Genomic DNA, 12,827 nt, shown 5'->3' with positions numbered 1-12,827 from the left:
CATAGTGTTTCCACTAATTTTTAGAGGAGTGTGATATCACTTCTGGGTTTTTCCTAGAAGGGACATAATGCCATTGCTGACTGCATTTTACACTTCTTTCTTCTGCTGCTGACTGCTAGAGTGCCAGCAAGCAATGCCTGCTGGGGGCAGATCTCCAACCCTTAGTGGGCATATGACAATCCTACAGGTCTCTTCAGTTTAACAATTCAATCCAGAGCTGTCACGCGGGTACGGATGGCACCATTAAAAGAGGGAGGGAGACAACTACCTGTAACTCCCCCATAGGGGGAAGCAGAGATATGCTGCAAAAATTGCAGTGCCCGGGGGCTAAACCAGTGGTGGAAGTCAACTAAGGTCAGCTCCCCCCTCCCCCCCAGCATTCCTCACCATACTCCCATCATGCTGAAACTACTTCGGGCAGTAAGGAAGTGCCAGCAGAGAGCTGGGCACTGTGGCCGGGCCTCCCAGAGCCCTGCAGCAGCTGGGTGCCAGGATAAGTTCCACTCTGGCATAAATGCTCTGGGGAGGGCATAATTTACACAGGTGTAATCCCTTGCCACATCCAGAGGGGGATTTGCCCCTCTTCTGGATTAGGCTCCTAGTCAGACACTTTAACCACTACACCTTACTTGCCTGGAAAATGTTGAATGATGCTGGCATTCTTTTTACAACAAATAGGGAAACTAGAGGGTTATTCAGAAAAACACATGCTAATACCACAGGGAGACTTTGTGGACAGAATACCTTTGTGAGCCTAAAATATAAGGAGACAGTAGATCTCTAACAGTGTTCTGGTGCTTCCCACAGCATTCGAATTACACATAAATGGGAGTTGGTGGCTGCTGTTCATGCTTGAAGTCTGATCTTGTTGCAATTATGGAAACATAGGATTGAAAGGAACCTCCAGGGTCATCTAGTCCAACACCCTGCACAATGCGGGAAATTCACAACTACCTCCCCCACCCTCAGTGACGCCTTTTCTATGTCCAAAGGAAGGCAGAAAATTTACAGAATCCCTGGCCAATCTGGTCAAGAGGAAAATTCCTTCCTAATCCCAAAGTGGTGAACACCATTACCCTGGGCATGTAAGAAAGGGCCATGAGAGATGAGCACGGACTCATCCCTTCCTGCCCTCCCTCTCATTATCTGCCTGATGTCAGATGGACAGCTAGACTCTAATTAAAAACCTCCAAAGAAGAAGAGTCCACCAACTCATTGGGAAGCCTGTTCCACTGAGGACCAGCCCTAACTGTCAGGAAGCCCTTCTTAGCCAAAAAATTATTTTTATTTAGTTTCAACCCATCGGTTCTGGTCCGACCTCCTGCAGCAACAGAAAGCAACAGAAAGTAAGAGCTGGAACAATTATGATGAATCCAACTGTGTTTGGCTTAATGTCTCACTGAAAGCATGTTTAAAGGCAGAGTTGGCAGCAAAGCAAACCTACTTCTCTCGGAGCATTGCATCTATGCCATTCAGTGCAACTGTTCCAGGTAGCGATAAGCTCCTGCAGCCACCCCATGGAAAGCACATGGCGCCAACTGCAGTCCGGTAGGACCAGCTTTTGAAGCACCTTGCAGATTGTCACTTGCATCCATTTTAACATCAATGCCACCTCAGTAACAGAATCTGCATCTCAAGCCTCTTTAGCCTCTGCTAGTTGCAGTTGCAAGATAAATTTCAACTAATATCACATGGGCATGCAGACAAACTGTTTGGAGATGTCCATGCTATGACATGCTCCTTTTGACTTGTAGTGGCTTCCCACTTGGGGCTCAACAGTACGATCAGATGAACAGCAAACACATAATTCACCAAGAGGTCTCTTCCTGCCAGATTAAAAGAGTTCCATCCCTTAATGAAGAAACAATCATTGGATGCCACTAACCTCATCTACTGTAGAACAACCTCGAATGTGCTGTTGGGGAAAGATATTCAAGTGGGTAATCAATGGGCAACTCCAGGTTATTTTGAATTAAGCCAATGATCTAGATTAATATTGGTTTGGCATTATCCCTGCTTTAGGAATAGATATAGGCTTAGTGGCCCTGGCAGATGATTTGCTTTGAAAAATGTCCATTTAGTATGTGACCCTTCTAATTCTCCTTGATCTCGCTGCAACTTTCACTGACCAAAGAATCCTTCTAGATGACTGGAACAAATTGGAAATTGTGTCTTTAATTGGTTCTATTGAAAACTGGAGATTGGGTCTTGAGTTGGTTCTGCTCCTTCCTGGCAAATATACTGTAAATGGGTACTGAGAAATTGTCATGTGGGGTTCTTCAACATTCAGGGTTCTCTATCACATTTTTCCACATCCACATGAGGTGAAATTGTCTGGAAATTTAAAGCATGGTATTGTCATTATGCTGATGACACTCCACACTCTTTTCATTGTATTCAGTAAGGGCTGTGATCTCTCTTAGTTTTATTTATTTAGTTTATTTATAAACTCCTTTTTACCCTAATGGAAACGCAAAGTGGTTTACATCGTTTTCCTCTCCTATTTTATCCTCACAACAGCCCTGTGGGGAAGTTAGTGTGTGTGACTGGCACAAGGTCACTCAGCAAGCTTTCACTGCACGAGAGGGGATTCAAACTTGAATTTGCCATACCTTAGTCTGAAGCTTCAATCAACGATACTGGATGAAGGTGAAGGAAAGAACTTCAGGCCAGACAAGGCAGAGATAATGATTGTAAGGGTCTCATGTGAACAGTTACCTGGGGAAATAGTGGTTCTTTACAAAGTTGTTCCCTCTTCTTAGGGAGGCCTCTAAATAAATTGGGTTTTGGGACGCCTGATATCTTTGTGCTGACCACTGCTTTTAATGGATTTTATTGGTTTTAGTATTTGCACTGATTGTAATGGTAAATTGTACACATGTGAATATTGTTGTGCACCGCCCAGAGCCCTTCGGGGATGGGGCGGTCTACAAATCCAAACAATAAATAAAAATAAATAATAAATAAAAAATACTTCCCCTTAGAGATCAGGGTTATAATTTGGATTAATGCTTGGATGTTCAGGTTAGCAGTTGTGACCCACTGTGCTTCTTATCAGTTTTGGCTGTTACGCCAACTGCACCTGCTACTGGTTGACAAAGATCTGTCTACTGTCATTTCATGACTTCTAAATATCACTGTAATGCACATTATGTGTGGTTGTCCTGCAAATGATTCAGAAAGTTCAACAGGTTCAGAAATTGGTTGCTAATCAATTGTCATAAGTATATAACACCTGCTTTGAAGCATCTTCCTTGAATGCTACTTTGTTTCCACACCCAATTAAAAGTGCTAGTTCTGATATTTTAAGCTAAATGGTATGGAAGCACATGCATAAATCTCTCCCCCCCTCCCTTTCAGGAACAATAAACAGCAGTAAACAATAACAGTACATCATTGATCCAGTTTTTATCAGTGGCAGACTGTTCTCAACAGGGTGCTGGATTTTCCTTTATAAGTTAGCAACAAAAGTCTCTGTAGTCTTTCCCCACTACTTACTTTCCCCACTTTACATTCAGTTATTAGTAAGTAAATAGATAGATAGTAAGTGAGTAGTGAGTAAGTAGATAGTGAGTAAGTAGATAGATAGACAGACAGACAGACAGACAGACCGACCGACCGACCGACCGACCGACCGACCGACCGACCGACCGACCGACCTTTATTAGGCATAGAAGATTGAGTAAGTAATCTATCTGCTCTTCTGCTAATTTTGAAGCTTGGTTTTGAATGTCCTGCTTTTACTGTTGGTTTTTTTATTTAGTTTTACATTTGAATTATTATAACTGCTTAACAATAAAGCCCACTGTGCAAAAAAGGGCTCTAGAAAACTAATCATCCCAGGGCAAGAGATGGAAATGGGGAATATCTACTGGAAATGGCACCCAGTGCAAATGCTGAAATTACGTACCCCCAGCAAAAAAATTCCAGCTTTGGCAAGGAAGAGCAGCAGATTGCCCAGACTGAGTACAAACAGAGGCATAACTCAGTGGCCAAGATGATCCTCTGGGATTTATGCAGCAATTACAGCATTAGAACAGCTGAAAACTGATGGGAATATCGTCCAGAGAAAGTCATGGAAAATGAGAAGGTGGGACCTTGTGGGGCTTTCGAATCCAAACTGACAAAGTGTTTGCACATAATACACCAGACATCACTGTGATTGAGCACAAGAAAGTGACCATCATTAACATAGTACCTGGTGACAGCAGAGTTGTTGAAAAATAACATGAGAAGGTCACTAAATACAATGATTTGAAAATTGAGATCAAGCGACTATGGCACAAACGAGCTGAGGTCACCCCAGTGGTAAATGGCACGCTGGGCGCCTTTCCGAAAACACTAGGGCAGCACTTGAAACATCTTCGAATTGACAAAATTAACATCGGTCAGATTCAGAAGGCAGCCCTGCTGGGATCCGCACAAATACTACGCCGATACATTCCAACTTCCTAGGCCTCTGGGTGAGGCTCGAATTATAATAAAAGGCCAACAACCAACTACAGAACTGGCAGCTGTGATATTAAACAAAATTAAACAATAATAATATATTTCACTGGGCTGTTTGAAGCATGAACACTCTGAACCTGTAACAGGAATAATCTTTAATTTCTTAGGAAGGTTAAGTAGCTTACAGGCAGGGATCCAGAAAAAGCTTGCCTGGGATGGCTTGGCAAGAGGCCAGCAGGGGAAATAGTGGAGGCCTGTGCTTTGGATCATGGAGATGAAAGAAGCTTTCACAAACGTGGATCTGGCATGTCCAATCAGCTCAACATTCTTCATCAGTGGCCTGCTTCCTGCTTTGAAATTTCCATATGGAGTTTTAGTCATGCACTACCCTGATTTATGTCCTCTTTCCAGTGACTGCTTCCTTTTCTGTGTCCTTTCCTGTACCAACATCTCATTGGTCTTACTTTGTAAGTCATTTTCTTCAAAGCTTTCCTCAACGTAGGGGAGTAATTTTTGGATTTCCATCCATTTTTCTTCCATGCACTGATGACTTTTGCATTACAACAGTGGGTGTTTCTTTAACTGGATTAAGTTTTGTCATTTTGGTGCCTAACAGGACTTCCGCTAAAATCTGAGCTTCTTGTACTGCTGACTTATTCTTTCAGCCAGTTCAACTTGTCTTGCTTTCACAATGCATTTTCTTCCATGACTCATTTTTTAGGAACCCTTTTCTCATTCAGATGCTAAACTGCATTTTTGAAGGGGGGCCTTTTGTCCCCAACTTATTTTGCCAGAAAAAGCCACTTCCAAGTTGCTACTACTCCTCATGGGAAAAGATCCAATATCTAAAGATGGGTGGGCTGGCCTTTTCACATACCAGCACATTTGTTTGTGGGCTGCTGCCCCAAAGGGTGACTGGCAGCCAGTTCCTGGCAGTGTTACAGGAACCACTTGGTTTGGACCTGCATGGTGATGAAAAGGAATGTTCATTCAATTATTCATTCCTTTAAAGGCCACCCCTCTTGAGACCTACTCAAGGGAACTCACAAAGTAAAACAACACAATGAAATTATAAAAGCAACAGGATGACAACAAGACAACAAGCCTATATTCTTAAAGTAGGATCAGACCATGAAAACAGCTAAAAAATGTTGATCTCAGTAAAGAGAAGTGTTTTGGTTTAGAACTCAAAGAACAGGAAGGTAGGTGCCAGGGGAGGGCACTCCAGGGTACAACATGCCAAACTTAAAGTGCTACCACTAAAAACACCTTGTTTCTTGTCACCACTCACTTGACCTTTGCAGACAGGAGCAAAGAAAGAAGGGGTTGGGATTGAGCGTGGGATTAGGATAGAGAATAGGTGGGCAGTCAGTATATGAAGAGCTGGACCTTGAAGTATCCTGACCCGTCAACAGTTATCATCTGAAAGGTAAGAACCAACCCTTTGGATTGTGCCTGGAAGCAAGACAGGCAGCCAACAAGACCTTTCAGCACAAGGATGAGACAGTTCCTATATCCAGCCCTGGTCCCTAGATAGTTTTCACCATTTAAAGTCCAGTAAGTTTACCAGTAGTTTGTAAAGTTAGGTGTGGATACTCTGCCCTGTTCAGATTTGTACTCTAAATCAATATATTTTTTAAAAAATAATGGGACTTGCTTTGAAGGAAGTGTGATTGGGATGAGGTAGTTTCATGTTTAGTTAGGCCAGGCTTATCAATTTTGTGACTTATTAAACTGAGCCTTGTATTATGATCTACTAGATATTAGACAACCCACTCCTCCTCCCACCAACCACCCTGTTTTCAAAGTTCTGAGCAAGTAACAAAAACAGGAAGTTTACTGAATCCTGGTGGGCCTCCAAAAATGGCTGGTGGTTGTACGGATTGCTTGGTCAGATATGCGTAGGCCTGAGTTAGGCTGCCCAGACAGTAGCTCCTGAGTGGCTGCTTGGTAAGACTTTTCTTCTACAAAATGACCTACATCATGAATTGACATGTATGGGTACATTCCCATTTGTTAATTTCTCACCCAGTATTTCCTTGTGTGTTTTTTTCCACGAGGAAACTTGGTAGGAGAAAAATGAGGTCAAGCAGCACATTTCTTTCCATGCTAATTGTCAATAAATCCTTGCCAGAGATGTGGCAGTTTACATGGCAACATTTTCCTGCTTTAGCAGTCACACAGTGATACCATAACAGAAGTTGATTTTGTTCTCATGACCCTAGTATTTCTATACCTTGACAAAAATCGCATATGAGTTATTTTTTTAAACAGAGTATACTGAGTCCAGCATTCACAGGAACATGGAATGTTATGTTGCCTTTTGAGGAATCACTTTTTAGTAGTATCTACTATCATTACAGTAGCTCTCTAAAATTAAATGAACTTCATCAGCATTGTTGCCATACAAAGGTCTGTTTTGAAATATGGGTACAGTTATGCCTTCAACAGGTGAACTGATTTTTCTCTAACTTGAAGGGATTATTATAGTATCACTTTAGACAAAATTACACCTTTCTGAGTCATTGAAATCAGTGGGCTTAGAAAGATGTAACCCTGCTTAGGATGGCACTGTTAGTGACCAATAGCTAAATGATGCTCTATGCAGATGTATGCGGAAAGCAGAGCGGGTTCTGAGATTTGTTTGCTGGTGGGTAAACTCTACATGTCCTCATGCACATACCTGGTTCAGGGGTGGAAACTGGTTAGAATGTAGAGAAGGAGCAACAGACCAGTTTCCCATTGTTTTGTTTATTAAAATGCCTGGTTATCTGGTTTTTATTAAGGTTTCTTTATAGGTTGATCCTAATCCAGTTCCTCTTCTTCAAGTTGAGAGTGGTGGGAAGCTTTCCTGCCACATCTTAGCCCCAGGAAGAAAGTTGTCCTTGTACTTCAACTTCAGCAAATAGACTTCCACAGTGGTTTCACCACAGAAATTGTGTATTGTGGTATAAGAGGAAATTCTCCCATATGCATTGATTTCTATCTTTCTATCTTTGATTTCTATCTTTTCTGTTTCTTAATTAGCAATTCTGTTCAATCAATAGAATCTATGTCAGAACGTAGAAGTTTCTGCATGACTATATATTCAGTAAGTTGAACAATCACAGACATCTTTTTTTAAAAAAAATTGAGCTTACAAAAGGCTTCTGCTCTGATACCCAGACTTTTAATATCTGTATTTAACCATCCTGCTCATAATCCAAAGTATAGTTTGAATGATAGTTACTACCATTTCACATTCATCTGTTTGATCATTCTTTGTTGCCAACTACAGAGCTATGCTGTTATTAATAAAATTATTAAATTAGTAAAAATACTTACAGTATTCATAATATAAATGCAATATAAAATGTGATTAATGTTATTGTACATCTCAAAGAACCTTGTCCACATGTTTACACTGCAATCCTAAATAGAGTTGCACCTTTCTGAACTAACTGAAGTCAACAGAATATAACTCTGTTAGGAGTTGCACTGGCATTCTCTAAAAGACGGCTGTGAATCACCATGAGCTGAAGTTGCTGAGCGGGGTGGACAAGGCAGAGTTTCCCTGTTCCGACCTCAACAAGGGCAGAAGCAGGTGGATGACCAGGTTGGGCCAGGGCAAGCGCCAGCGGCTGCCGGCCATGTCAGTAAAGGGGAGGGTAGCCCGAGACATTAAAGGGCCAAGCCCTCCTTTGTGCCAGCCATGTGCTTGGGCTGGCTAGCGATTGCACTGGCATCCTCTAACTTTGGAGAAAAATGGAGGATTTTAAAATAAACAAACAACCAGGGGCTGCTGTACTGTTTAAGCAAAACAGAAAAGATTTAGCCTGGGATATTGGCCATGAATGTGCTATTTGGAAGAGGCCAAATGTTTCTTGGGTTTTCCTTCACTTTAATCCTAGAGCAAAGATTGCCTTAGGTATGTTCATGGTCCACTGCCAAGGCGCGAGAGAAGAGTTCTGCAGATAAGCATTGCAGATATAAACCTCAACTATCAATTATACAATTACTGTTACTAGTCAAGCTTATTGGCATGTACCAAAGAAACAGGTAATTAATCGGTAAGTGGAATCACAAATAGCAATTACAAAGAATGACTTAAGATCTGTGATCAGAAAAAGAGTTACTCAACAAAACAAGGCCTTCCTGCTCAGCAGATTTTGTGAATGAGAAGACTCAGTGTCATACAAGCCATTTTTTCCACTTACTTTCAAGTCAGCTTCCCAAAGGAGAAATGCCCAAGAGTGACATAAGAAACACCCCTTGAAGTATATTATGACTGGCCAGAGAGGAAGAGAGCCAAACCTCATCTACCCAATCAATATACCACAGCAGCTGTTTATTGATGCCACTAATATCCAATGGAACATACTGATTTTTAAGGAAATGGACTGTGTACAAGCATGTACCCTATTCTTCTACTCAATGGAAGCCAGCTGTTCAGCAGTTGTTGATGCTGTTTTCAAGTTAGGAATGCTGTCACACTATTGGCATGAAATAAATTTATGAAATAAACACTATTTATGAAATAAAATGTTAAAAGTGTCCTATACTACAGCCATGACCACTCTGATTTCCAGTGCTTCCTTATGAGCCAAGAACTGAATCTTGTTAATCATGTCATGCTTCCGCATGTGACGAGTGGTTCCAAGGTTAGCATTTCTTGGGTTTCCTTTGGAAAGCACACACAGGGTATTTTTGTAGTATCTGCGTTATTTACCAACGTACAAGTAGAGCATAGGTAGAAGCACAGAGGTATTCTAACAGAGTAACAGATTCCTAGTCAGATCACCAGAGAAAGACAGAGATGCTACAACCCAAGATGCGTCTGTCAGCTCAGAGCAGTGTTGTTTACTTTTATCTCTCTCTTTCAGGATATCTTCACACAAACATACCCCTGCACCCTCCCTTGCAAAGTCCTGATTTGCATTTGGGCAGTTCCATTTCCTGAACCTTAGACACATTGAGATACCTTCAATTGTTAAGACACCTGACCATTACTTCTGTCATGTAGAACAGTCTGATCCACAGTAATCAGAATCAACAATATGTCCCTAACAATATGCACAGTATGTGGCCCATCACATGGCCCATCATCTCAGTCTATTCATTTTGAAATTACTGCCCTGCCATTTGGAGGCTTACCAATCATCAAGGAGCCTACAAATTGTATACAAGATAAAAATAGCCACATCCTGAACCAAAGCAAGGATACATATAATTGTGAACTTTCTAATAAGGCCAATAGTAGCTGCATAGGAGACTTCAACAACTCTGTTGTCCACCGATGTATGAAAGTGGAGATGTCAGGGATTGCCTGTTAGTAGTATCATAGTTAATATAAACTATGTTACCTCCCTTTACATGTTGTATTTACACAAAGAAGAACATGCTGTTGTCTGTTAAACTTGTTGGTTTTTAAATATTTGTTATTTACGGTCCACCTTTCTCACTTGGTCTCAAGACAGATGACATAGAGTGAGTCAATATGATTAATAGGAAGGAACTTTCAATAAACAATGCAAGATGAACAAAACCTAATTACTAACATGACATGAAAAGATGCAAAATTTGCATAGTAGGATCCTAAATGCAGCGAGCTATATATAGCTGTATAGATCACAATCCTTAATAATTTTTCCAAGTAGTTTTGTGAATCATTTTGTACAGTGCAACCCTATTGCCTGTGCAGAAAAGCCTTCTTGAATAATTCAGTTTTGTATAGCTTGCCAAAAGCCAGGAGGACAGCGGAAACTTTCCTGTTTTTATGAGGCAGGCCATTCCATAAGGTAAGTGCCACAAAGCGAAGGCATGTATATAGGCATTTACCAACGTACAGGTTGCCTTGGCACCTGCAGAAGGTCCAGCCCAGATGAGCAAAGCTATCGCAGCAGAGGTAAGAGGGAGAAGTCTTGCAGATATCAAGGTCCAAGGTCATGAAGGGCTTTGTATGTGATATCCAATATTTTAAATTTAGCCAGGTGATTGATGGGCACCCAATGGAGTGCCTACAGAATGGGAATAATATACATGTTCCATCTAGCTCTTGATAATAGCTGAACTGTGACATTCTGCAACAACTGGAATTTCCAAACTGATTTTGAGGGGAGAGCAATACACGGTGCATTTTAGTAGTCTAGTCTTGCTGTTACTATGGGTGGTTCTAGGTGGCCAGAAGAGGTTGTATTAAGGTAAGGGGCCATTTTACGGGCTAGGCTGAGTTGGAAGAAAACCTTGTTGCAGCTGCATTAACTTGCTTCTCTAGTAATGACACTGATTCTAGTATAACCCCAACACTTTTAACAGAATCAGCAAGGGGCAGTTGAATTCCATCAAAATTGGGGAGCACAATGTCTTTCCAACCAGCATTACCTCTATCTTTTCAGGTTTTCGTTTCAATTTGTTCACTCTTAGCCAATTTACCAAACTAGCCAGGCAGTTTTTTAGGACCTCTACCACATCACCAGGAGATTTGGATAAGGATATGTAGAGCTGGGTATCATCCACATATTGATTACAACCAACCTCAAAGCTATGAATGATTTGTCCTGAGGCTTTACATAGAGATAGAAAAGCATGGGGGATCGATTTTCATCCTGTAGTATGCTACAGGACAGGTCCAAAACTGATAACAACTGGTTTCCAACTTTTTGAGTCCAATCCGCATAACTTGATACCTATTTCTACCTCTAAGCATCTTAAGAAAATTGTAAGATCTACTGTATCAAAGATTGCAGATAAATCCAATAACAATTAAAAAATCATGACCTTCATCTGAAATGGTCATCAGCTAAAACTAGCAGAGATGTCTCTGTCCCATAAATCTATCAGTCAGGATTCAATCAACTAAAGTTTCTAATCTAACTACTTATTGTTCAAGTATGTGTTATGTAAGGATGTTGTGGGGATTTTTCTAATTGATTAATTGTACTCCTAAGTGTAGCATTTAAATTTTACATGTGTCACTGGAGATAAGCGTCAAGCAACTAGGTTATCTTTTGAAAAATTACTAGTAAGTGTGGTATTTGAAAGGCACTTTAAGTTCCTGTGGACACCTTGAAGTCTCACACAACATAACAGTCAACCCCTCATACTCCTACTTTCTTCATGTAATTCAATATGGACAAGGAGGAGCAGTCTAAAGTGTAACAAGTTAATGACATAGCAGGCAGATTTTTTTTAGCGTTCTGTTACTTGTGCCAGTGAAAAGTAGGGGTGTTGTACTTGTTGGATCTAGCAATGTCTAATGTGCAAAAGAACTAAGAAGACACAGCAGGAGGTGGGCAAATGATCAGCTAGAGGGGGCTGCCAAGTTAGTGACCCCTCTATCCTTTTGTGTTGCCTTTTGTCTGTCCTTAGACTGATACTCTCAGGTTTAATATCCAGCTTCTTCTTGGAAGTTAGAAAACAGACTCTTCCTAGCTAGTGAGATAGCAGCATGCTATTTTTCCCTCTTTACTATCTTAAATGTACTTCCAATTAAACATTTACCTTTTGCTCTTTTAATCAGTGTGTTAGCCGCTTCTCTGTGCTGTAAACTCCAATATTTTTGGTTATGGGCCCAGGACTTAACTGCACTGATTAAAAGACAAAGGAAATGTTTGCCCCAGGCTCACATAGGTCGAATTCCCACAGTCAATTAATAACATGATATTCACAAGGAATACTCACGCGAAATAACCAGGTTCAGGAAGAACTCCCCACTGCTTGAGCGACGAACAGTGATTCATCCCATTTCTGGCACTCATTTTCCCCCTTATCCCGCATCGTGGCAGAACCTGCTTGAATGTACAACTTTTCTCCTTAGCATGCTTTCGATCTAGTTTTGTGGGGAGAAAAGGGGGTCCAATCCATGTTTAAAATTCCCGCCGTGGAACGTGATGCAAGTCTAGCAACCAATCAGCTTTCGGAGGCGTGCGCAGCCTCTTCCGGGTTTTGGTCAGCTTAACGAAAAACCGATTACACGAGTAATTGTCCACCCTTCCAAACTTCCACTAGAGATTTTAACTGCCTTGAGTGCAGCGTGATTGGCAGAATCATAAAAACAGTTCACATATACACAGCCACTGTACATATTTGTGGGTGCCCCCCCCCCAAAAAAATAGCCGAATACATTCATTCTTCAGCCTGTGCTTACAATGATTACAGAGAAGAATGCTGCAACAGGTTTTCCCCCTGTATGGCAAGTAATCAGAGAGTACATTAGTTTTTCTGCAGCATGGTATTTAGTAAAAGCCTAGCCACAGCAGTCCACACACACTGTATTCTACTGTGTTTGTGCTTAACTTTTCTGGTAGGGAAATGTTCCCAGTTTCGAATTTATTTATTTATTTATTGGTTAAACCTATATACCGCCCTCCCCCGAAGGGCTCACAAGAATTGAGGGGGTT

The sequence above is a fragment of the Sphaerodactylus townsendi genome, linkage group LG04 (genome assembly GCF_021028975.2).
Source record: "Sphaerodactylus townsendi isolate TG3544 linkage group LG04, MPM_Stown_v2.3, whole genome shotgun sequence".
NCBI classification, from domain to species: domain Eukaryota; kingdom Metazoa; phylum Chordata; class Lepidosauria; order Squamata; family Sphaerodactylidae; genus Sphaerodactylus; species Sphaerodactylus townsendi.
This window is presented reverse-complemented; position numbering follows the sequence as displayed.